We start from the raw sequence: 27202 nt of genomic DNA, 5'->3' as shown, positions 1-27202 counted from the left end.
GTAGAGTTAATATTAGAATGTCATATTAGCTTTTTATGTATCATTAATCACTACATCACACACACACACACACACACACACACACACACACACACACACAGAGCCTGGCTAAGATATTCAGCAACTTCATGACTCTGTACAAAGTTGATCATGATGATATGGATGATAATGATGAAGAAACATCATGTATTTAGTGTTATTATGATCCAGACTATTCTGATATCTCTCTGCCTCTCTCTCTGTCTCTCTCTCTCTCACACACACACACAACCTATCATCTCAAGTTTCATAAGCCAAAGAAGCAGAAATAGATAATATTTCTAAATAATTCTTAATTCACAGATGAGTAACTGGAATTTAGATAGGTGGGGTATTTGCCTAAGATCCAACCCCAAATCTGTGAGGTTCCAAACACTGGATGCTAACAACACTACATAGAAACACTATAGGGTGCATCATTGCCCTGGAAATATTCTGGGTAAATGCCCTTCTCAGTGTCAGAATTTCCACTCTGATAGCACTTAACAGGAGTCATTAATGCTAAAATAATAACTTTATGTAAGTTGTTTCCTAATGTTCTCTGGTATTTCATGTTATCTTTAACTGAAAGCAAGTAACATTTCATACCTTGTAGCTAAATATGGACTGCTGGCTAAGGTCCTCTGCCAAAAGGAACAATCAGCGATTTCATGAAATACTGTTCTTTTTAGGCATGTTCACATCCTCTGAAGGCTTTTTAAGACCAGTTGAAGAGCTATCTATTGTGCTTAATTGAATCCCGTTTGCTGAAAATCACTAGAAGAGTAGAACCATTGTTCGCGTTTCCTTGACTGCTCTTATGAAGTCTTCAGGGTTCCTGCCACGGGCAGTGGAGTCGTTGCTAATAGCCACACCACGGCGCACTTCGTTAAGAAGTGATTACACCTTGGAATAAAGCATCATAAGAAGAGTATCACTGAATAATTTTTCTTCCCATTCTCTCCCACCCTCCCCATTTACTCAGTTTAAATGGCAAATGATGGAAATATTCCAGAGCTCATTTAATGCTCAGTATAGCCAGGAAAGATACTCCTAGGCATTTTTATTTTTATTTTGTACTTTAAATCTTTGCATGAATAATTTTTAAAAGTAATAACAAAATGATCCTTCAAATCCACTTTATTGTAAGATATACTAATTTAAACATAAAAAGCTTTTTTCTATACCATTTTTCCTAGTTTTGAAGTATATATATATATGTGTGTGTGTGTGTGTATAAAAGCAAAAGTATATATAAAAGTCAAAGTTATATAATCAAACACACACACACACACACACACACATATCTATATATTACTGGACACAGGCACCTAGTAAACTTTAATTCCAAGTGTTAAATACATCATTAATCCATAATACAGTTTATCAGAACTTCTCATTTTTCTTGCCTCTGTATTGTCCAAATGTAATTCTCTTGAAAACTTTCAAGGTTTATTAATTTGGGTTGTGATCCATCCAATGGATTTTTTTATGTCTACATAATCTACTTCCTTTTCACCACCTTTGTATACATACCAGATCTACTGAATCATATCTTTGAGAATATATTCCCCTCCATACCCCGAAATCTGTGAAATATTAGAGGGATTACAATTCAAATTAGAAAAAGTTTGGAAGATAGATATTAGTCACTTATTTTGGAAGTTCTGGCCAATGTTTGAAGGCATATAACAGAAATAACAGATCAAGTTTCATTAAAAGAAAAGGTGAACGTGTAATCAAGAAACTGAGAGGGGTGCCTGGTTGGCTCAGTGGGTTAAGTCTCTGCCTTTGGCTCGGGTCATGGTCTCATGGTCTGGGGATTGAGCTCCGCATTGGGCTCTCTGCTCAGCAGGGATCCTGCTTCCCCCTCCCTCTCTGCCTGCCTCTCTGTCTACTTGTGATCTCTCTCCCTGTTAAATAATAAATTAAAAAAAAAAAGAAGTTGAGAAACTATTTCAATTAATATGATGATTCAGTAAAGTGTCATGTAAAAGATGGATGCCTAATAACCAGTAACATTTCTTGCTAGAGTTATATTAGAAAAATATTTGATTCCCCATAGCAATACAAAATGTAAAATATTAAAAATTATTATAAAAGAAATTTGCTTTATGTACATTTAAAAAACTACTAGAGTTCAATAAGACATCAAAGTATATTTGAATATACACCCCTGCTTATAAATAAAAGGGTAGAATGTTACAAAATCAACTAACCCCTCCAGTTTAACATTTTAATACAGTCCCAAACAAAAGCAAATTAGCTGTTTAAAAATTTGACCAAACAAATCTGAGAGAACAAATAAGTAAGAAAAGCTAAGAAAATGTTTGAAGTGTCAATTACCAAATAAATATTTATTATTCCATTAAGGTAGAAAAACTAGAGTGTGAGACTCAAGCAAAAACTAAAGAACAAGAGTGATAGGCAAAGTATTTGATAGTGATGTATAGTCACACCAAACATCCTGAATGGATCATGCTAGAATGCTCCATACTCACACATCCTAGCTCAAAATCGGTCTGGGAGAGGGCAACAAAATAGAACTGACAATCCTTAAAGAGATGCTAGACTGAAGAACACAACACATTTTATGAAATTTTCAATATAATGTCAAATAAATTATTTTTTAAGTTAGTAAAGAAAACCCATTCATTATTTATAAAAAAACAAGCATCAGGGGCGCCTGGGTGGCTCAGTGGGTTAGTCCTCTGCCTTCGGCTTGGGTCATGGTCTCAGGGTCCTGGGATTGAGCCCCACATCAGACTCTCTGCTCGGCAGGGGGCCTGCTTCCTCCTCTCTGCCTCCTCTCTGCCTGTGTCTCTGCCTGCTTGTGATCTCTGTCTGTCAAATAAATAAATAAAATCTTAAAAAAAAAAAAACAAGCATCAGGTTGGATATTTCTTTTCTTAGCATTTTTAAAAACCCAAACCAAAAAGCCAACAAACAAAAACTTCTGCAGATAAAACGAGAATTACAAGTGAATGCTGATTTTTGAAATTCTAGAGTAAGATATTGATGAATATAATCCTGAGGAATGGGAAAACTTCCTAAGTATAAAAGAAATAAAATTGTCATTGTAGATTTTGACCACATCACCCGTAAGACTCCAAGAAACCAAAAACATTATAAAAATACTTGAAGAAATGAATGTGATAAATAATAATAATTTAACAAAAATCTTGCCAAAAACCAAATCAAATGGTAAAATAAGCACTGGCATAAAAACAGACACCTAGACCAGTGGAACAGAGTAGAGAGCCCAGATATGGCCCCTCAACTCTGGTCAAATAATCTTTGACAAAGCAGGAAAAGATATACAGTGGATAAAAGACAGTCTCTTCAATAAATGGTGCTGGGAAAATTGGACAGCTATGTGTAGAAGAATGAAACTTGAAGATTCTCCTACACCATACACAAAGATAAACTCAAAATGGATAAAAGACCTCAACGTGAGACAGGAATCCATCAGAATCCTAGAGCAGAACATAGGCAGTAACCTCTTCAATAGCAGCCACAGCAACTTCTTTCAAGATATGTCTCCAAAGGCAAAGGAAACAAAAGTGAAAATGAACTTTTGGAACTTCATCAAGATCAAAAGCCTGCACAGCAAAGCTGTGCATTTCCTGCACAGCAAAGGAAATGGTCAAAAAACCAAAGAGGCAACCTATGGAATGGGAGAAGGTATTTGCAAATGACACTACAGACAAAAGGCTGATATCCAGGATCTAGAAAGAACTCCTCAAACTCAACACACACAAAACAGATAATCATGTCAAACTGGGCACAAGATCTGAACAGACACTTCTCCAATGAAGACATACAAATGGCTATCAGACACATGAAAAAATGTTCATCATCGCTAGCCATCAGGGAGATTCAAATCAAAACCACATTGAGATACGACCTTATACCAGTTAGAATGGCCAGAATTGACAAGACAGTAAACAACATGTGTTGGAGAGAATTTGGAGAAAGGGAAACCCTCTTACACTATTGGTGGGCATGCAAGTTGGTGCAGCCACTTTGGAGAACAGTGTGGAGATTCCTCAAGAAATTAAAAATAGAGCTTCCCTAAGACCCTGCAATTGCACTACTGGGTATTTACCCCAAAGATACAAATGTAGTGAAAAGAAGGGCCATCTGTACCCCAATGTTCATAGCAGCAATGGCCACAGTCACCAAATGGTGAAAAGAACCAAGATGCCCTTCAACGGACGAATGGATTAGTAAGATGTGGTCCATTACACTATGGAGTATTATGCCTCCATCAGAAAGGATGAATACCCAACTTTTGTATCAACATGGACAGGACTGGAAGAGATTATGCTGAGTGAAATAAGTCAAGCAAAAATAGTCAATTATCATATGGTTTCACTTATTTGTGGAGCATAAGAAATAACACGGAGGACATGGGGAGATGGAGAGGAGAAGGGAGTTGGGGGAAATTGGAAGGGGAGATGAACCATGAGAGACTATGGACTCTGAAAAAGCATCTGAGGGTTTTGAAGGGGCAGGGGGTGGGAAGCTGGGTGAGCCTGGTGGTGGGTACTATGGAGGGCACGTATTGCATGGAGCAGTGGGTGTGGTGCATAAACAATCAATTCTGGAACACTGAGAAGAAATTAAAAAAATAAAAAATTATAATTAAAAAAATTAGCAGAGGGAACTATTCTGTAATTCACAAAACTGTGTAAATGTATAAAAAAAAGTCACCCTCTATAGTAATCAAACACAGGGTAAATTTAAGAATCTCTGTATGGCAAGGTAAGACCATCCTTCAAAACTGCTCTTCTCTTTTCTCTCAATTAGTCCTTGTTTCTAGCTGGGTCTAGAACAGGCCAAAATAAACAGTTTGTTTTCCAATTTCTCTAGCAGCTTCGGCCAGGTGACTCAGTGCTGATTAATAGGCTGTGTACAGAAGTTTTATAAGCAAATTTCATTGTATCCTTGAAAGGAAGGAAAGTTCTAGCTTCCCTTTCTTCTTTTCACTTTCTTCCATCACCTTTGTGCAGTCAAATGCTCTACCACTGAGCTATACCCCTCCTCCATCACCTTTTTGGAACATGGTGGTTGTGGGGATGTATTAACTTAGACCAAGTGGATGGCAGCAAAATGCTGTGGTGGGGAAACATAATTACAACAGCAAGCGTCTTTGGAAAACATTGTGACAAAGAACCCAACTCCCAGATATGGTCCCCGCTCTGCCTACCTCTAGACCCCTGAGTAAGAGGAAAAACCAACTTCTACCTTCTTTACACCACATTTTTTTTAAGTCTCTGCTAAATCAAGACTGAACCTTAACTGATGCTCAGGGCTTTTGCATCTTTTGTAATGTCATTGTTTTTAAAAGTGATTACATTTATATTAGTGACATTAAGTGAGATGTGTACACTCATACTTTGGAGGTAGGAGTAATCAAAAGTTTAATTGTGGGAGTTCTGCACGTCACAACTCCAGGAGCTGCTATTAACATAAATGCACAAATATACTTATTGGCCCTAGACACACATATACACTCATACAGTCTTTAAAAAGATTTTTTGAAAGTGTTTATCGAGAGTCTTAGGAGATTGTGGTTCCACTGGGGAAATCTATTGTGATGAATAATGTAATGAATACCTAGAGCTATGTTCAAAGTTTCATTATCTTAAAAAAAAGGGGGGGGAATCAAAATATCTAAAAAAGATAATAAACTATGGTACATATGATACATATATGGCATCATAAATAGTATGGTAAATATGGTACATAAACTATGTACCATAAAACATGGTACATAAACTGTGATACATAAAAATTTATGGTAGATAAATATATGATAGACTATAATATAGCCACTACACATAATATTTTTGAAAACCGTCTGTTGTCAGACAATAAATTCAATACAATGTTAAGTTAAAAAAAAAACCTACTTCTATGATCACATGTTTTCTGGAAGTAAGAAAAAGTCACACATATATATACACACATAGAAAAAGGGAGGACTACATAAATAAATTAATTAGTTATCTCTGAGTGGTGATATTACCTGTGCCTTTTATTTCTTCTCTATTAACATCTCCTACGATTTCCTTTTTTCTATAATAACAATGCACTGTTTTGAAAATCAGTAAAAAGCAATATTTAAAAATCATTCCAAGTGAATTCTGCATAGAAAAACTCTATGTAAATGTCTTGCCTTTATATATCTAGTTTATTACAAACACTTGAACATGGTCGATGGTATGGTCTGAATATTTATGTCTCCCAAAATTCAGATGTTGAAGTCCAACCCCTAAAATGATAGTGTTAGAAAGTGGGACTTAGGAGGTGCTTCAATATTGAGGGTGGAGTCCTCATGATTGGGATTAGTGCATTTATGAAAGAGACCCCACAGAGTTCCCTAACCCTTCCCAGCATCTAGACACAAAGAAAAGGTTTATCTGTGAAACAAGAAATCAGCTCTCACCAGACACCAATCTGCCAGCACCTTGGTCTTGGACTTCCAGTCACCAGAACTAGAGAAACAACTTTCTGTTTTTTAATAAGCTTCTTAGCTCATGTTACTTTTGCTATAATAGCCTGGATGTACTAAGACAGTCCGTGATTACAGCATCAGCAATGTGGTTAACTAAATTATGATAAAGGAAACTGTTTGTATTTTACTGACAACTAAAAATAATTGCAACACCACTTGAGGCTTATTCTAAATGAATGTTTTTCATTGACCTTTTCCCAGAAAAATATGCATGGAACAATAAAGTGGTCTATTTTATTTGCATAATCACATACAAATTTAAGAAAAATACAATTCCCCTTTTCAGATGTAGAGTTAAAGGATACATACTAGAAGAAGAAAATTCTCAAATATTTATTGTACTTAAAGATCTTTGTCTAAATCAGTGGAAATTCATTAAAAAATGCTTTTAAATCTAAAAAAATGTACACAAATATAATATTTTAACATTATAAGTACAGGGCCAGTGTTTGAGCAAAGTTTAGAGCCCAGAAACTGGGGAACAATAGTCTTAGAATATAAATTATTATTATTTTAAAGTGAGAATGACTAAAGTATCTTATTTTTCCTTCTGTTTTAAAGAAATATTTAGCTTTTATCATGAACAACTTACAATTTTATTTTCCTGTGTTTGAAGAAAAACTCTTGGGCGTCATATAAATTCTATGTGTTTCCTAAATTTATGCAGGGTCCCTCTTAAGGGTTTGCATACGGTTTATACATTGAAGGAGATACTAATTCTAGAAAGGTATAACCTTCTACATTTTATGATGTTGAAAACATATTCAATGAAATTATCTACATGCCTTAAATATTTAATAATTCCCCATACCAGGTCAATAAGCATTTACTAAATACCTTGTGTGTGTTCAGCCAAATGTTAGGCATTGAGGTTAGAGATTAAGTATAAGGCATGACTTCCCTAAGAAAGACACTGGAACAATATTTCATTAAACTTTAGTGGTGACTAATATAAATCATCCTTGGTTATAGTGCAGTGAGCAATATTGATCAAAGAACTTATTAGAGAAAGGAGACTCATAAATTTCAAACAAGTGGATACTCGTTCAAAATAATTTACAGTCAAGTGATAACTTTGTATGTTATAAATTATTAATACTTTGTTAGTTAAGATAAGGGAGAAATTAGTGAGCTTATAAAGAGACAAAGACCCATCAAGAACACATGAATTTAGACTTAAAACATGAGCAAGATTAAGGCAAAGAGAAAAGGGAGGAGGTCATAGCTGGGGGTGGGGAACAAAAACAAGAGAAATGGCATAGAAATGGGGTGTATTCCAGAATACATGGAAGGTAAAGTTAAGAGCTCCATAATTTAGAGGAACAGGTGAAAGAGCAAAAGAGCAGTAATAAGAGTGAAATATATTATTGTATTTGCATGTTTTTACATATATATATGTATGTCTAAATATATATGTACATACACCCAGACACACATGTATAATCTGATCTACGTGATTACCTCAACCAGGAAGGAATATTCAGATGTGGGCCAGAAGCAGCCATGAGCTAATTAGTATTAACCTAAGGGTGGGAAAAATCAGTAGACAATTGGGTCAGAGAAACAGAACTGAGGTCATGACAGACACATATACCACATACACTAAACAAACAAACAAAAAAGCCAAAGCTAAGGTTAGAGAGTAATTTTAGGAAAGAAAAAAAAGGCTATAAAATTCTTATACTATTGTGACCAAATAAAAATTATTAATTGTGGCAGGCCAACTCTCAAATGGCTCCCCAAATCCCAGCCTCCTATAGTCACACCTTTGTGTAAGCCCTTGCCCTCGACTACCTTCTAGCCTAGTGACTTGCTCCTAACCAACAGGGTCACAAAAGAGATGGGAAATTACTTCTGTGATTCCCGTGCATAAGATTTTGACTCCTTCTTCTTAGTAGACTGTTTTCCTTGCTTGCCTTGATGAAGCAAGTGTCATGTATGGGAGGCTCACACGGTGAGAATCTGAGGGTAGCCTCAAGGCAAAGGCCAAATAGGAACTGAGGGTCTGCTCCCAACAGCCTCCGAGAAACTGAAACTCTGCCAACAACCTCACAAGCATGGAAACAGGTCCTCTGTAAGCCTTCAGATAGGACCTTAACCCAGTGCGGCATCTTGTGAAATACTGCTGATCCACGTTCCGAGATAATAAATGTGGTGTGTTTGGGAGGGATACAGGTTATGGGAACAGTAAATAACGAATAAGTGTATATATTTTTTTCCTTGCCATTCCCTCTTCTAGTCCACTAAAGACAAACGTGGTTTTAGTTTCTTCTCCTTTCCCAACTTCTGAGAAATGTCCAACCACTGTTGGAATTATCCTTTTGAAGCTGTGTTCAGAAGCAAGAAAAAAGAGTGAGGGAATAAAGAACAAGAAAAAAAATGGAGAACTGAGTAAGGGTAGTAGGTATTTGGGGGGAGTAGAGGGGTTAAGAGAAGAGATGTGAGTTATCAGGTAAGAGGAACTCAGATGAGAAAAAAAAGGAAAACATAAAAGAAATACTTGTTACCATTCTGTCTTGGCTGTGGGCTGTGGGCGGTGTAATTTTCATCATGGGCACTTGGACGCTGGACCGCATGGCTTGTGACATCAACGGGTAAAAGAATCCATCCTCTACTTTTCACTGTGGTATTTACTGCAAGTGAAGTGAAGGCTGGTCCATGTCACTGTTTGGTTCCTTCATGACCCTAATCCTCAAGGGGTCCCACAGAGCTTCTGTCTTCCCAAAGGCATGTGATTCACCCTGACGCTAATCTTTCAACCCACTCCATTCAATGACTCCATTCAACCCACTCCATGCTCCATTTTTTTTTTTAAAGATTTTAATTATTTATTTGACAGACAGATCACAAGTAGGCAAAGAGGCAGGCAGAGAGAGAGGAACGGAAGCAGGCTCCCCGCTGAGCAGAGAGCCCGATGTGGGGCTCGATCCCAGGACCCTGAGATCACGACCTGAGCCGAAGGCAGAGGCTTTAACCCACTGAGCCACCCAGGAGCCCCCATCCTCCATTTTGTAACATGTTTCCATGTTAAAGAGGGCAAGGAATGAAGCTATGCGGGAAAGTTTCCAGAGAAATAGGAGACCAGCCTTTGATATAAAAGAATGGTAATGCAACTGGCTCTTATGGTACCAACATTTTATAAGCAGTACAGATATTAATCCTCAAGTATAAAAAAATAGTGTTATCACTACAGGATACCAGAGTTCTGTCCAAGGTAGAGAATAATAACAAACACTGCTGAGTAGGAATTATTATGCCAGGTTTCTAAGTGATTTACATTTATGAACTCCTGTGTTTCTCACCTTAATATATGAAGAAAGTTTCTACTATTACCTCTATTACCTCCATCTTATAGATCAAGAAGGAGGCAAAGAGATGCTATAAGCATCAGCTTACAAAACCACTAACAGGTTAAAACTTAGGTAGTAAATTTGAGTCTTTTTTTCTTAACAAACACTAATAAATACTGATTGGCCAATGATAATTGTGGAAACAGTCCCACAGGCAGAGCCTTACACTAGTACATTTTAGAAGAAACTTACATGATGTGCATTTAGAAGTTTCAGGTGGTAACTTTTCCCTTATAATGACTGTGAACATAATTATGACAATTGAAACATCTTTGCAGGCTTCTAAAATCCAAGTTTTTCCTTATGAATGATTCTTTAATTTAAACAACAAAATTGAACCAAATTTCTATCACCTTTCTATCACCTTTCACCTTCAATCTGATGGAAAATCTTGCCAACTCTAATCTCCCCAGAGATCCTGAATCCAGTCATTTCTCATTGCTGACCCTAGTCAAAGCCACATCATCCGTCTTGCCTAGACTGCTGTAACAGCCCTTTTCCCAGCTTCTCTGTCTCTGCTTTCAACTCCCTGTTTTATTCTCTAAGTAACAATGAGTGATTTTATTAAAGCAAAAATCACATCATGCCCAAAATTCTCTAAGATTTCCAAAAGCAATTCACATGAGATCAAAACACTGTACCATGATTTGTAACATCCCACTTGAAGTACCTCCTGCCCACTCTCTGACCTCGTGATCTGTCATTCCACAGTTTTGTCGCTCTCCTCCAGTGACTCTGGCTGGCTTTTGTCCTTTGACTTTGCTTACCTCATGTACCACAGGGCCTTTGCACATGCTACTACTGCTTGCTAGAATGCCCTATCTTCAGTGCATCACATGGCTATCTCTTTTACATTATTTATGTAGCAGCTCAAATTAAAGCTTGTGAGCATCTTACCCTCTTCTTGATTTATTTCTTGATAGCCTTTACTACTCTCTGAAATTATTTTGTCTTGGCTATTCATTACTAGATCCAAAAGGAAGGGATTTTAATTTACTACTGTATTCCCTATGCCTACAGCAATGACTAGCTTATAGAAGATGCTCAGTGTATAACTGTTGAATTGTAAGTAAATGAATGAATGAATAACCAATACAAGCCTGTAAGAATGTTAGCAGTTGGGAATTCAGAAGTAAGTAAAAAGACATAATATCTGGCCCAAATCTCAGGATCTACTTATTTTCTCCCTAAGGAAGTGAAGAGTAAAGAGAAATGTGAGGAGAAGGGAGGACACAGCCAAGGGGAGAGTGTAGTAAAAAGTTTTCCAGGAACATAGGCAAAAAAACTACCAAGGCTCAGAGTTAAGAGGAAGGTGAGCTGCTGGAAACACTGTCAGAAGAGCAGCAACATGCCCACCTTGGGGACAGAGAAACCAGATTTGAGGCTAGAGGGTCGATCACTTAGGGCTGCATTAGTCTTGTTAAGAGCATGGACTTTACCATGAGGAAATGTAGATGTCCAGATGGGTTTTAATTTGAGAACTGTTATCATATTAGGGACAAAACCTTGGAAACTGAATTCAGCCAGTTGCACCTAAACTACATTTTTAACTGCATTAATAGAAATAAAAAATGTAATGTCACGGGTTAAGGTAGGGAGGCTTAGTGCTGAATGGGAGTGCCTACGAATGTGCAGAATTGTACGGGGTCAAACTCACAGTATGTCACTCCCTGAATGAATGATACAATCATGCAATGCTGATTGGAGACAGAAGTGGAGAGCCAAATGTAAATCTTTCTTTACACACATTTTTTTTTCTTTAAAGTCTTCTCACAAAGCCCAGAAGCAAATTTTATCTTATTATTTTGGCTGGTCAGACTATTTCAGTTATAAATTAGTCCCAGTTTTTATATTTCATCTTTATAGAAAGGGCTCAGTAGTATTTTTCCTCTTCTGTTCAGGGGGAATATAATTCAGACATGCTAAACCACATTTCGGAAGAGAATATTGGCGTGGTTCTGTCAGACCATTCATTTCTTCAAAATTTTCAGGAGTTACACTTATTCTTGAGTATTTTTACTTTTAGGTATTTTTATTTTGAATTCTCTTTGCACACAACACATTATTTCTCTGAAGTGAATATTTTCAGAATATAAGTATATAATGATTATCCATTCTTCCCTTGATTTTCCTGTTCCTTATAAAAATACTTATGCAACTCCTACTATGTATAAGTTCTGTGAGCATAGGCCTATCAAGTATGGAGATCATAATTATTTCAAAATAAAGTCAAAACTAAGATGTGAGAATCTGTAAAATAGATCCAGATAACTCACATTTTGGGAGAAAGTTTTTATAATCATGTTGTCTATCTGCACTTTGCACAGTTTCTGGCACATAGTTGTCACTGAATATTTATTGAATAGAATAAAGTGGGATAAAATTGATCTTTGGCTGTTAGACTTTATACTTTGTAATTTACTTATTTATTTTTTAAAGATTTTATTTATTTATTTGACAGAGAGAGAGAGCACAAGTTGGCAGAGCGTCAGGCAAAGAGAGAGGGAAAAGCAGGCTCCCCGCTGAGCATAGAGCCCAATGTGGGGCTCAATCCCAGGACCTTGGGATCATGACCTGAGCCAAAGGCAGATGTTTAACCAACTGAGCCACCAAGGTGCCCCTGTATTTGTTTATTTAAACATCTGTGAGATTTAACATGGAAACTGACTCCGTATTAATGATGTCCACATACAAGTTAGCAATGCACACTTCTTGCAAAATGTATTTGTGTGCCCTTTTCCATTTGCAGCGGCATCCTATTCAGTTTGTTTTTCTCTCACCTATACTGTTATTCCCCAATGCCCAGCTTTTGAAAAACAAGACTGCTCGTGTTTGTATGTGAATAATTTATTCACATTTTGTTCCACCCACCGATTTACTGACATTGAAATGTGGCATAATCTCAGGCATATTGTTATTAATATTAAAACCATGTAAAACTAGGGCAGAAGTCTGTTTTGCATTAATAAAAGTCCTTATCAATGCAAAATATTTTCACATTACCAAAATTAGCAATGCAAAAATGCAAATATGGTTCTCCAAGGATTGAAGAACTTGAGTTCACTGGAACGCAGGTATTTCTGCGACTCCTGTAAGAGTTTTATTGAATGTACTGACCTAGCACATTTGTAAACTTGGAAGTGATCACTCTATTTCTGGTTTAGCAACTGTGAAGATTAATTAAATCACACTTGAAAATACAGAAATTATCTATAATTTTTTTCTTCATTTACCTCCTTAAATAATTGAAAAAGAAAGAGCCAACCTAAAGCTATATTTATAAAGATAATATCATGGGGTTATTAAAGAGAGAGTAACCAAAATAGCTTTTAATATTAATATTTGTAATTGAATTTCCCAAAAAGCTTTAGATAAATAATGAAAAGTGGATTCTGATACAACATTCAGGGTGTGTATGTATAATAATTTATTTTACTATCAAAGGCACATAAACAGGAATGCAGTTGTTGCTTACATTAATCAGTCTACACTTTTGAAAATCCTTATTTTAGAATTGTGAAAATAATTCTAGCTTAGATTCCCTTTCTAATTTGAGAACAAACTATTGCACAATTAGAAATATTCCTGTGGGATTTTTTTTCTCATGTAGTTGTCCTTATATAAGGAAAAACTGAATAAAAAGATAAGTATTTATTATCAAGAAAACAGAAAGCCAGATTTATCACAGTTGGTAGAGTTTTGTTGGCTCATTATCTGATCTAGTCTGAATATTTAACTTGCTTGAGTATGCACTCAGTTTAGGCCACATGGCTAAGGCCACTCTCCTTGTCTTTGTTGTCTACTTCCCTGTCATTTTCCACATTTACTGAAGACTCTACTACTGGTGCTTAGACTTCATCTCCACCCAAGTCCTGCCACTAACTAGGTGATTTCAGGGACTCTGGAAGGACCCACTTGACGAGGTGGTTCTGTGGACCATGATCTCCTTTTCCACCCCTGGGCCCTCCTGCTGCAATGGCCACAAGACAGTCCCACATCTTAGTGACTTTGATAGTAAAATAAATTATTATACATACACACCCTGAATGTTGTATCAGAACTCATGCTCTTCTTATCCATGCTTTCTCCACATCTCCACGGTTAATACTTCTAGTCATTCTCCATGCAAGGGCTAATTTGCAGAACAGAAAGCATCCACCATAGAGGACCTCTCCCAACTGCCCAGCCTTAATTATGAGCTCCCTTTCCTCCTCACTTCTGAATGAACAGAAGGAATCTCCTCTCTCATCTGAGACTAACCTGCTACTTCTGCTTGGGGTCCCATCCCCTCCTGTGTGTCCAGGAATCTTATCCTATATATCACTCCTCTCTCTCCTATACCATCCGCTGGCTCTGCTACATTAGAACCTTTTTCTCAGCTTCTGACAATGCTAAAAAAAGCTCTTATATCTGTAAGACATTTCTTATTTCCTCTGTAGCTGAAATACCTTAAATGATAAACTGATGCTTAATTTCTCCAGTTCTTCATGTCCTTTGCATTCTACAAGTCCCTGAAATTGGATTTTCCACATTGTTCATTTAGACTATTAACAGATGCTGATTGACAGCTGCCTATAGACAAAGCACTGTCCTAGGTGCTGGAATACAATTCACGAGACACACGCCTTCCCAGTCAAGCAGAATCTTAGAGGAAGCCCCTTTCAGAGATCACATACACCATTTATATTATCTTGAAGACTTACCATATTTTCCATTTTCCCTTTTTATATGATCATCACTTGTTTAAATAAATTTCAAAAATGAATATATGTTTCCTAAGTTCATCTTCTAAAAAAAAAAAAAAAGTTCATCTTCTAAAAATGAAAAATAAAAATTTAAATATCTCCAGGTAATCCAAAGGAAAAAAAAATAAAGTTGAATGGCTTTATCACATATAAACTATGGCTATGATTTCTAATATTAAACTGCACAGCCAACTCTGATCTTCAAGAAGACACGTTAGAAATCATGGGGGAATCAAAATAAACATAATAATAAATAAAACAGCATAGTAATCATTCTTTAGGCTAATCTTGACCATAGTTCAGTTTACTTCTTCAAGGCACCATGACTAAATTACTACTTAGGTGAAATTTAAGAATTTGAAATAATTTCCTTTTGAATTTTGTGACATATTTGTTTTAATTGCCCCCACTCCTGTCTGGAAATCTTTACATGACTATCATATACCTACAGATTCGTCATTTCCTTGATATCAGAGACTAGATAGTTCAGAAGAAATCTGCCTGTGCATTGGAATGGAAGGGCAGGAACCATGAGGAACCCTGCAATCTCTAGCTTCAAAGGCTCCTTGTTCATGTGGTGGGTTAGATTTGTCTTTATGTTTACTTTATTTCCATGGATATGTGGGAAATGATATATAAGGTTAAGATGTCATTTCAATTTGCATCTATCTGCATGAAATTGAGGGCAGTATAATCTTCACCATCCAGCTCTCCAACCGTTATTCTGTTTCCCCAAACTTTCTAGGTTATGGGTTGCCCACACGCAAGACCCTTCTGCTTCCATCAGTGCCTTTCTATTTGCCTTTCTTCCTGCCTCTGCACAGTAGCAATGAAACAGCTAACCAGAAGGATGCCAGCAGAAACCTCATAACCAGCTAGAGATCAATGATATGACTGTAAAACAGAATCTGCAGATAATTGTAGGTAACTGAGAGTTAACTTTATATAAAATTTATCATCTATTTGCCAAGGACTGAGGGCGCAGGTAGTGTGATCTAGTGTATGGAGAACTAATTGGGAGTCAAGAGACCCCGATTCCATTCTGAGTTCCATTAGAGCTGTGCTCAGTGACTCAGAGCAATTTTCCACATCACTCTATTTCAATTGTCCTCCCTGTAAATTGGATATACTACTTATCACCTATAACCCTCCACAGAATGTGAAGATCTGAATGAGTTATTGCCCATAGAGTAGTTTGTGCTCCTAAGGAAAAAGAACTACATACTTCATGATAGAAATGCTTTAATTTAAACAAAATAAGTCTGATACCATCAAATCCTCACTCTACAAAACAACAAAGTGTGAATTTAGAATCTCTGGTTTGTTTTTTTCTTTCTTTTTTTTTTTTTTTTTAAGGAAATAGGTAATTAAAAGCACAGATGGGATGATAAAATTTATTTTCTACTCTAATTATATGTCAAGATGGTAGTAAGGATCAGTATCTTCACAGCAGCAAGGCCAATGGCATCCCCATGAAATTCTAAAATCCTGAACATGGTAAAGAATGCCACTCACAGTAGAAATGCTATTCATGAGCTGGGAGTTTTAAGACGATTCTTCTAGAACACTCCGAAGAATATCTCGAAAAGCTTCAAATAGAAAACAATGCAAATGTCCATCAAGTGGTGAGCTGAGAAACAAAATGGTATAGCCAGACAATGGAATAACACCCTTTATTAAAAATGTTAATTCATTTATTGATTAAGTGAGAGAATTCATTGGGTGGACAGGTAATGTTACATTCGTCCAGAATCATTTTCATTGCTCTCAGCAAGCAGAGAACTAACAGAAGAACTCTTAAACCAGAAGACAATACTGACCTGCATGAGGACACAAGAGGATTCCTACGCACCATCTCTCACTGCCTCATCTTAATAGGTAGATAAGAAAATACAAAATCCAACAAAGCCTCATCATAGTCTTATGTGCACCACATAAGGAATTCACTAATGTAACTCCAAGATGAATACTAAGTGTGCCACAAGACTAAAGAACTCTTTTCATTTTCTTGTTTGTTGCATTTTCATTCTTAGCACAGTGCTAAATAACAACAACAACAATAATAATAATGATGGGTGAATGACTGAAGGTACAACCTTGGACTCCATGTCTTTATCTCAGATCCAGCCCAGATTCCTATTGGTTTTTCCATTTTGTTGAGATTCATTACCAAAGCACCTGACACATTCCGATATTTCTCATTCATGCCATGTACTATATACCATCTAGCCTTTAAAAATAGATGTTGAAATGCTCACTCCACTAAATCCAGGAGTTAAATTTTCAGCAAGACACTTAGGAAGAAACAATATAAATTCATTTAATACCTCTCATTAACAGATTCTGTTCATTTTACTTCGAGAACATACCCCTCAACTATTCTGTAGTAGTCCTCAAGTCCTCAGTTCATGCCTCACAATGGCAAAAACACCTCTTTGGTGGCCTGACTCCTATATTGACCCTTTACATGGATTCTTTACAAACAGGTCAGGGTAGTCCTTTAAAATGGGTATTAGATTATGTCACTCCTCTGGTCAATGACTCTCAAGGACTTGGGTCATTTAGAATCAAATACAACCTTGTCCTTATGCAGTTGAGCCCCTGCCAACCTCATTTCTCTTTGCACAAAACTCTTCAGTCACTAGCATTCTTTCTCTTTTTCCAACTCAGTACAGCCATTGTAGCCTCCGCACCTTTGTAGTAATCTGTCCCCTCTGGAATATCTAATGAATACCAAATTAAATACATAAACTATGGGTTAATAGAAGAATTTTAACCAAAAAAAAGCCTATTTGGCAAATTCTGGAGTTAGACCCAAAATCTGTATTCTACCTCTGATTGCAATGCAATCTTTCTTGATGTTTACGACTTTCAGCTTCCTCATATGTAAAATAGGGATCATTAATCTTATGTCATAGGTACAACACATTCCAGATGCTTCACAAAGGACTTAATACAAAGTAGGTTGTCAGTAAATTGTTGTTAATGCCATAAATGAAATTATAATTTATATTCTTAGGACAATAAAACAAAAAGTAAAATTTCTATTTTTAAATAATAGTTGATATTCAGGACACTTAAATGATGTTGGGAGTTTTAACTTGAAGAGTCTGCTCCAGGGGAGTTCAACAGAAATACAATGTGAGCCACATAGTAATTTTAAATTTCCTTGCAGGACATTAAAAAAATAAAAAGAAAGAGGTAAAATTAATTTTGATAATATATTTTACTTAACTTAATATATTATCATTTCAACATGTAATCAATATAGAAATTATTAATGAGGTTTCCATTCTTTTTTCATATTAAATCTCTGGAATCTGGTATGTGTTTTATCTCAATTCGGATAGTAAATTTTCAGTCCTTAGAGAATATAACTCTACTAAAAACAGTAAAGTTATGACTGATGGAAGAATATGTTATGTGATTGTTTTTAAATTGAAATTTAAGATAATTAAGATCTACTAAAATTAAAAGTCACTCCCTTAGTCTCACTAGTCAAATTTTAAGTATTCAATAGCCACACAAAGCTAGTGACTACTATTTTGGAGAGTAGAGTCTTACTCTACAGAGTCTTATCTTTTTCAATAGAAGTGTATTTTCTCTGCTTAACACACTACACACTGTTAGGTCTCTACTCCATACTACACGGTTAGTTCCATTCATTCTCCCCCACGAGTCAGAAAGGAGACAGCAGATAAATTAGCTTAATCTGTAGTGATCGTTCAGATGATGTGTTTCAGTGTATGTGTTAGCTGCTCAGTTCAAAATGCTTGTACTCTCAATATGGAGAGGAATGAAATGAGGGGTCCCTGTGATCTTATTGGGCTACATCACCTCTTGGCTCAGGCCTTGAAGATGCTTTGAAGTGGCCCTTCACTCCAATGAAGCCCTCAGTGAGTACCACAATGATAGAGGGCGTGAGCAAATCCTGAGTGGGCCTTCTCGGACCAGAGATCCACCCTTGGAATAACAGAATAACCTTCTCCAAAGGGGACACTTGCATACATTTCAACTTCTCTTAGAATGTGAGGTTTCGAAAGTGATTCTTACAGCGATGAGTGAAATTTTCAAAATTTTTCTATAATGCATCTTTTTTTAAGTAAGCATTTTCCTAAGAACAGGGAGATGAAAGATATGCCCCATCTTAAACAAATGAACCAAAAATATGTATGTGCAGAAGGTGATATATTAACCAATAAGTTATGTACATTTGTTTATTAAAACTGTCCCCTCCCATTCCCATGGCCCACTCACTACTCAAATGAGACCCTGAAACTGAATTGTATTTCCTCAGAGAAAGAGAGAATGCAAATGCAACCAAATTTTAATTTGTGACCTAAAATAAACCTCAAAACCGTTAGCAAATAAATGTTCATGTCCGAATCTCCAAAATATCAAGAACAGAAAGGACTTAAGAGGAGGTGAGAATTCATGTTGACCAAAGAACCTCCTTTCCCGCTCAGACAGAGAAAGTTCTGTCAGCAGTGGCGTGGAGAGTCTGTATTAATTTTTCTTTTCCTCACATGAAGTGCTAGATACTATTTTCCCCTTCTTCTGAATCTGAGCTAGTTTTAGGTTTGCTTTGACCAAGATGGCTACAAGTTGTGTGTAAATAGCCTGGCAGCTGCGGCTTTTATGCATTTGGACTCTGACTGGCCATGGAAAGCAGTTGAGCTACTGGCTGGGGTATCTGTGTAAAGAGAGGTTCAGCTGGTCCTCTCAGCTGTTCTAGCCATCCTAACTGAGGCACCAGATATGGGGGTAGATTTACCTTGGGTCCATCAGCTGACCTGAGACTCCATATGACCTCACCCACTTAAATGACCTCAAGGAAGATGAACAGAAAACACACCCAGCTTGCTTATTCATGGGCAAATAAATGGATGGTCTTAAGCCACTAATTTAGAGTGGCTTTTACACAGCAGTAGGTAACTGATACAAGCAGGCAGTGAGCATAGGCAGGCAAGAGGTTCAGTTAATGCAGGTTTCTGAGAAGGGCTCTTGTATCTTACCAGTCCTCCAGGAAAAGTCCAAGTGTGGAGTGGGAAGGAGAATTAAAGAAGTCCTGTGTAGATATTCCTTTTGGAGAAGAGGTATCTGATTGGGGATGAGACCTCTGATTTCTGGGTGAAGACTAAAACAGTAAGTGTTCTTAGGAAAGACTACAGAAACATCATTCTCATAGAAACAATGTGAGCTGTCTCCAGCAGTGGATGCAGTAAAGACAGGGTCAGTTAGCAAAGACTAGCAGCTCCAAGATACCATTCTGAATGTCAAAAGAGGATGGTGGATGACCATAGAACAGATGTCCTTCTCCCTGAAGACCACGAGCCACAGTCCCAAGCCCCCACACTGGAATATAGATGCCATCAGATGGAGGAGTGGGGGGGCTGAGAACTCAAAACTGGTTGAGTTTAAACTTTGAATTCACCAAAAAATACTGAATTTTCCAGTGTTATCCAAGTAGATCAAACTGTCCACATCAGAGGGAATAGGGACCTGGATTTTGAAGTTTAACATTTGCAAAAAAATACTGTTGCATTCTTGGCCACTTGAATCTGTGACTACAACATATATATTGTCTTTATCACTATTTTATGAATTCTTTAGCACGGCTCCTAGATTATGGATTGGTCTATAATTTTCATAAGATCTGAAACATAACATCTTTTTATCCATAGTAAACAAGAAGTAAATTTTGGCAGTAGAATATTACCAATGTATTTTATTGGTAATTTTCAGCCTTCTGGCATAATAGTCCTTAACTTCTATATACTTTAATGGTTTTTACATTATATTACAAAAATATAAGAAATTAAAGACTGTTGTGGTCCATTCTATTGTTTGGATGAGTTACCGTGTGCATTTGTGTGTATGTGTTTGCACGTTTGTGCTTTCCTACAAACTGAAGCCTTATTTTGCCTGTCTAGTTGTGACAGTGGCATATATGCATCATTTAGATAAGTGTTAATGTTTTTATGACCTTCCATAATCAGCAAGTTTCATAACATTTTTTATAAGCCTCTATGGTAACTAGTAAAGTTTGAGTCCTTAAATTCATAATCATTTTTTTTAAATGGAAAGACAATTACCAAATTAGCAATAATCGCGCCTCGGATAAACCTCATTGGCTACGATACTGCCACTGCGCAAAGCTGGAAAGACAATTACCAAAAATGGTAACATCTAATTTATAAGATGCTTTTCTTATCCAAAAATTATTTATAAGACCAAATGATGCCATAAAGGAAGAATTTCCGATGAAGCAAAGAATTTCCTCAAACACTGATGAAATATCAAGTGATGTTAATTTAATATAAAGTGATATCAATTTATAGAATATAAATTGATTAATATCAAGTGATACTGCAAATACAAACACATTGGTTTCTTCAAGAAAATTGTGTTTCACCCTGGCATCACTTCCTAGCTAATAATGCTTCATTTACATTTTCTACGAACCATGAACATAGATTCTACTTAAACAGAATATAGGCGCCTGCACTGCAATTACCTTTCTTAACCTTCTGCTTAACCTTTTATGTCAATAAACCAACACTTCTCCTCACATTGTCAACGTGAAGATTGTGCTGCTATTTAGTTCAGGAGACTGAATGTGCAGAATATGAAATCAAGTTTTCTTATCTCCAACTCATACATTTCATTTTTAGTATTTCTGAAGAGATGAGTTAGAATATTTTTATTTAAATCTAATCTGCTGCTTTTAAAGACAATAACACCTACAAAATATGGTGATGGAAATGGAAAGACAATTACCAAAAATAGTTGCTTCTCTGTTCATCTTACCAAACAGATGCAATATTTTGACAGCTAATCAACATGGTTGTTCTTGGTTTTTGCTTTTTCCCCCTCCTGCTATATCTATCCTGTTCCTGGATGACCTATTAATTTTAATGGCTCGCTGGACTGCCATTTAATGGTTCAATGGATATAATACATTTGTGCTTTTCTTTGCATAATGAAGTGGCCAAGAAACCAAGATAACTTTTGAAGTTTATGTAGCTAGAATTTCCCCAAACAATTCAAATGTTTCAACTTCCCATTATAATTAATAGTAAAGTTTATCTAACTTCTATCCTTAGACTTGCAAAATAACTCTAAAAGTGAGCTTCACTCCACTACAAAAATGTCCAACCAATTTTACATATTTTTAAAAAGTTATACTTAGCAAAATGCTCTTTACAAGTCTGCAATAAACATTTCTCCATGTTACATGTTTATTGAGTTCTGAATTGCTCTGGAATCATGTAATTGCCAATAAACTTATCTACTGCACAGAGTGGAAATATTCAGTAATAACAATTTTCAAAAGTATGGACCTGTTCTGAAAATTTTCTCATAAGCTTATTTTATTAGAATGTTCAAATACTTGGCAGCTCTGGTATTTTATCAATCTTAATTTTTTTTCTACTAAATAAATTTGTAGGGCTTTAAGTAGAACTTTATCAAGTTGTCTAGTGGATGTTTTGTTGTGGTTGTTGTTACTAGGAAAGGGTCAGAGATTAATGAGCCAAATCAAAATTATCTCAATTGGGACAGAATAAGCCATATAACAATTTCACTCTATAAAACATGAGAAAATGTTTGTGATGTTTTTGATACTAAATGCTCTTCCCAAATGAATCTAATATTCTCTCTCTCTCTCTCTCTCTCTCTCACACACACACACACACACACACACACTTGTCTTCATATTACATTGAATAATATAAGTTTTAAAAATGTGACGTAGTATTTAATATTTCCTATTGTAATCTGCAGAGTATATTTCAAAGATCGGCACTATTTTCCTACTGCTTCGTTTTCACTAAAATCTATTTTGAAGTCATACTTCTATGCATTTCACTTCTTATCCACAGGATTTCCTAACGTTGTTTTATTCCATTTCAAGGTATCTTTTCTCTTCTTCCTTCACTATCCAAATTACTTTTCTACATATTAACTATTGTTTGTCCTTGGCTTCATTCTCCCATCTCTCACCTAACACCAGGTATAATCCCAATACATGCTTTTTTTATGTAATGTTATCTCATGGTTTTGACCTTATTTTACACCCGGAATTTGATCTTTATTTCCATCAACCCAATTACTGCCATTTCATTTAAGACCACTCTAAAGGACTGTGTGAATAAAAGCCATCCCTCTGACCAGTGAGATTGTGACAGAGATGTGGACTCCACAGAGCCACCCAGGGAAGTTCCCAGGGTGCCAAGCAAAAAAGGCATACACAACTGCGCAGGCAACTGTTGCTTCCAGTACTGACAGGAAGTTGATCCCCGCAGAGGCAGGAAAGACAAATCAGACTCTCTTTAGACTGAACTGAATTTCATTATTCTCAAACAAACAACAACAGTAACAAAAATTAGGCAAAATAATTTGCCTAATTTTTGCCAGGGGCACCTGGGTAGCTCAGTTTGTTAAGCGTCTGCTCTCAGGGTCCTGGGATCAAATCCCGCTTTGCGCTCCCTGCTCAGTGGGCAACCTGCTTCTCCCTCAGTCTCTGCCTGCCTCTCCCCCTGTTAATGCTCTCTCTCATGCGCGGGCTCTCTCTGTGTCAAATAAGTAAATAAAATCTTTTAAAAAGTAACATTATCTAAGATAAATCATTATTATTACTATACAATAAATGATACTAAAATGGCACAGACTTAATTGCCTTACCCTCAACTACGAAACTGCATCAGGAAGCTACCCAATAGAGAGTTACTCTGCTTTGCATCAGCTCTCCTGAATACCCACCTGTACCTATTTCTACATCCAGATATGCTACACAAATATACTCCGAGTCTTCATTTTCTGCAAATTTATTTAATATAAGTTATTGGGAAGAGGAAAGAGAGAATTATTTGGTGACAGCAAACACTTTCTGTACCCTAAAGAGAGAGCAGCCAACAGAATTCCTATGCACACGTGCCTGAGGCCTGCCCTGGGATGGCCGGAGAGGGACATTATTACCCTTCTCATTTCCACCTTGGTCTTAATATGGAAGTGCTGGGGGAGGCCATTTCTACCTGTATTTCTCTCTCTTTCTCTTGTCCACAGGAAAAGGAACCCATGTAGGTTGGGAGCTAGAATCTTTGGGCCATGTTTCTCTATGAGGGGGAATCAAGGTTTTAAAGGACAGGAATCTTGTATGTGGTGATAATCTGGATCTCATTCTTCTGTGGTTGAAATGTGTGCCGGTGGGAAGAAGAGGGGCTGTTTCCAGTTTCTAGGGAGCAATGCTCCCTGCCTCCTGCCCCACCCCCAACCCACCCCCTGCCTGAAATACTTTCAGTTAGAATGCCTGTCCTTCCCAGGGTCTCTACCTGTGAGTAAGCAGATGAGGCCAATATAAGCTGATACTTGGAGGCCTGCTCTTGTTTTCTGTGCAGTTTCACCAGAGAGGTCTGTATTTTGGGTGTGAGGAGTCTGGCCCATTAAGAAAACTGAGAGCCAAACTATGGAAAGAGCCAAGATGCCTTTCAACAGATGAATGGATAAAGAAGATGTGGTCCATATATACAAAGGGATATTACTCAGCCATCAGAAAGGATGAATACCCAACTTTCGCATCAACATAGATGGAACTGGAGGAGATTATGCTGAGTGAAATAAGTCAAGCAGAGAGAGTCAATTATCATATGGTTTCACTTATCTGTGGGGCACCTTATGCCCAAGAGCACTCAGTGGCTGTCTCTGACAGCTCAGAGATCTGCCAGCAGGCAGAGCTGGCTTAAATCCCAATTTGGAGACAAAGTAATTGAGAAAGTTGGACAATCTCACTAAGTTCTGGTGTCTTTTTTTTAAAAATTAAGATAATGCAACCTTGATGGTTATTTTAAAAATTAATTCAGGTAATGACCGTAAAGTGCCTAAGGTAGAACTTGGTGTGCAATCTAATGGCCAAGCTTTGATAAAAGTAGCTAATTAGATATGAACTGCATTTAGTCCACTTAATGCTTGAAGATTTTTCTCCAACTACCCTAAGTCTAAGTTCATCTGCAACCATATATGATTTTGTTGTATCTGAATAAGCAATGGCCAAGTATGACAAATTTTTTCTTAGGTGTTTTTTTCCAAAATCATGATATAAATTCATACCCCACATATAATGTTTAACATTAAATTGAAAGTGGCTATATTTATAAATGAACAAAGACAAGGCAATCTAACAGGCTTTGTATGTTAGAAATAATCAATATAAATTATTAATCTGAAAAAGAAAACACTTTTGGGGTCTTAAAATACACATTTATAAAAACCAAGACATTTCATCCTTCACAAGAACATTTGTAATATAAATATTGATTCACAGGAAGCTAGTATCATATATTGTTATGGTGCCAAATTAGTCAATTAAAGTCTACTATTGAACAAACATTTGGAGAAAGTATTAAATATTTTTAAAAGCCAGTTTTCTATGGTAATAGATAATAATTTACTCTGATACCCCACAATACCATTAAATAACAAGGCATATGAGTTAAATTTACCCAGGCTAAAAACACCATGGACTATGGGAGGACTTTTGGAAAAATATTTGCTTTATTTATATAAAAGAGAAATCTTTTTGTATGCAACAAGATGCCATTAGCAGAGTTAAACTGTTTCTCCTTTCCCAAGATAAGACAGAAAACCACATTGAACAGTATGTTTAAAATTATAATTACTACCAGTCTTACTATAGACACATAGGATATTAGAGGTGAGAATTACTGCAGATTTAATCTAGCTCAATGCCTTCATTATATAAATAAAGATGGTGGTTAAGCGACTTTCCCGAAGTGTTACCACGGCACCAAGACATGTGCCGAACAGGGGAGAGTATTGCCACAACAGACAGGCTTTTGCTTTTTCGTCCTCCTAACTGGAGTAAGATTGTCCTTAAGAGAAACAAAGGTGAGAATCTATTTATTCACATGTGCCCTCCATAAAATAAAAGGGTTCTTTCTGAATGTAAGCACAAGTTGTTGAAGGTAAGATGAATCGCTTTGCATGGCAGGTTTCATAAAGACGGCAGAACTAAGCTGACAGTGACATGCTCCATCAGAGGTTGTGAATGGCAGCCCGCACGGTGACTCCACCATAAACATACTTTAACTTGATCAGCTCTGTGTTTGGTATATTTACCTCGGCAAACAATTAAATAAATGTCATATACCAGCTTTATTGAAAAATCACATGGGCCCCTCTACCATGCGGCCCAGGGTTCCAGGCGGCAACATTCATGTAGAAGTAAATAGTGGTTGCTGATTGCCTGTTCCATGGGACGAGAGCTCCTCTGTTTACTACAGGATCTACCACTTCTGTTGTTTTCTACTCAGTTCAATTATGCTACCTGCCTGGCCTGGCCTAGGAGGGAATTCACGACCATCTGTAAAGATGATCATATGAATTAACAGAAAATTTTACTATAAACACTATGACCTTTCATGTGCAACCCAAATCCTGACAAGTGTAATCTGTTACCATGTGCATGGGATGCATGGCTTACTACCTCTGTTCCTCTCTCTCATGTATCGATTTGGAGTTCCCAAGTGCACTATTTCACTTGATGCTCACAGTGGCACGCGGAGTGAACGAAATGAGTTTTAAAAGTCTCATTTTACAGATGAGAGAAATGAAACCAAGTTTAAGTAACTCTCATGAGGCAACTCAGTAAATGGTAGAGTTTGTGTTCAAACTCTGGTCTTCCAACACCACCCAACAGGCTTTCAACTATATCGTGTTGCCTTACGGTATCAGCTGTTGGAATTATACTGTATACCTTAATACACAAGATAAGCTTTGCTTTTAACTTGTTCCCCAGTAGCCACATTAAGTCAGAAAGGAAGAGTTATCATATTATAAATTGATTCATTTATTATTTTTATTATTCATATTTACCACTTATTTTAAAAATTAGACCTAACTTAAATAACTAATGTAAAATAATACCAAGGCGACAGAACAATCAGAGACTAGCATTCCTTGCTGGGAGAGATCAATCATGTCCTTTATATCCCAATGGTTTTTGCTTAATAGCAACCTTGCCAGATAACCCAGGGATAATCACGTCTACTGATCATCAATGGTGAGGCTTTATTAGGAGCTTTCCATTTAAACTAAAAAATTTTAATTTTTTTAACAATCCTATAAATGGGTATTATTATAACTATTTTAAAGATGAGTAAACTGAAATTTGAAGTGAGTAATAAGTAAGTTTCCTGATTTTATGCAACTTGAAATGTGACTGTCACGTAATCTTTCAAAAAGTGGAGTCATTTTCTCCACACCACAACCCTGGGTCTTAGTCAAGTGACTTTCTTTGGTCCACAGAATAGTAGCCAATTAGATGTCAGCAGAGGATGGGAAAATGTTTAGACAAGCAAGAGAAAGGAAGGGCCAGAGCACAGGCTCTATTCCATCCACAGATCTGGAACACAGAGGCCTCCATATGAATGAACCCAAGCTAATGCAGCAGAGATCATGCCGATGAGAACTGAGGCTCCCTGGCCAATAGGCTGGTGACCACCAGTCCTGGGATGAAGCCATCCCAAACTGCTGAATGGATAAATAAA

General features: G+C 36.7%; 1 protein-coding gene and 1 pseudogene across 3 annotated transcripts in view; both read right to left on the bottom strand.

Moving 5' to 3' along the window:
• Positions 1–27202, bottom strand: part of NKAIN3 (sodium/potassium transporting ATPase interacting 3) — a 621391-nt gene that overhangs the window by 450802 nt on the left and 143387 nt on the right. The gene's annotated exons all lie outside the window — the stretch shown is intronic.
• LOC116575638 lies at positions 20674–20796 on the bottom strand (annotated as a pseudogene).

This window comes from Mustela erminea, chromosome 16, assembly GCF_009829155.1.
Source record: "Mustela erminea isolate mMusErm1 chromosome 16, mMusErm1.Pri, whole genome shotgun sequence".
In the NCBI taxonomy this organism is placed as follows: Eukaryota; Metazoa; Chordata; class Mammalia; order Carnivora; family Mustelidae; genus Mustela; species Mustela erminea.
This window is presented reverse-complemented; position numbering and strand designations above follow the sequence as displayed.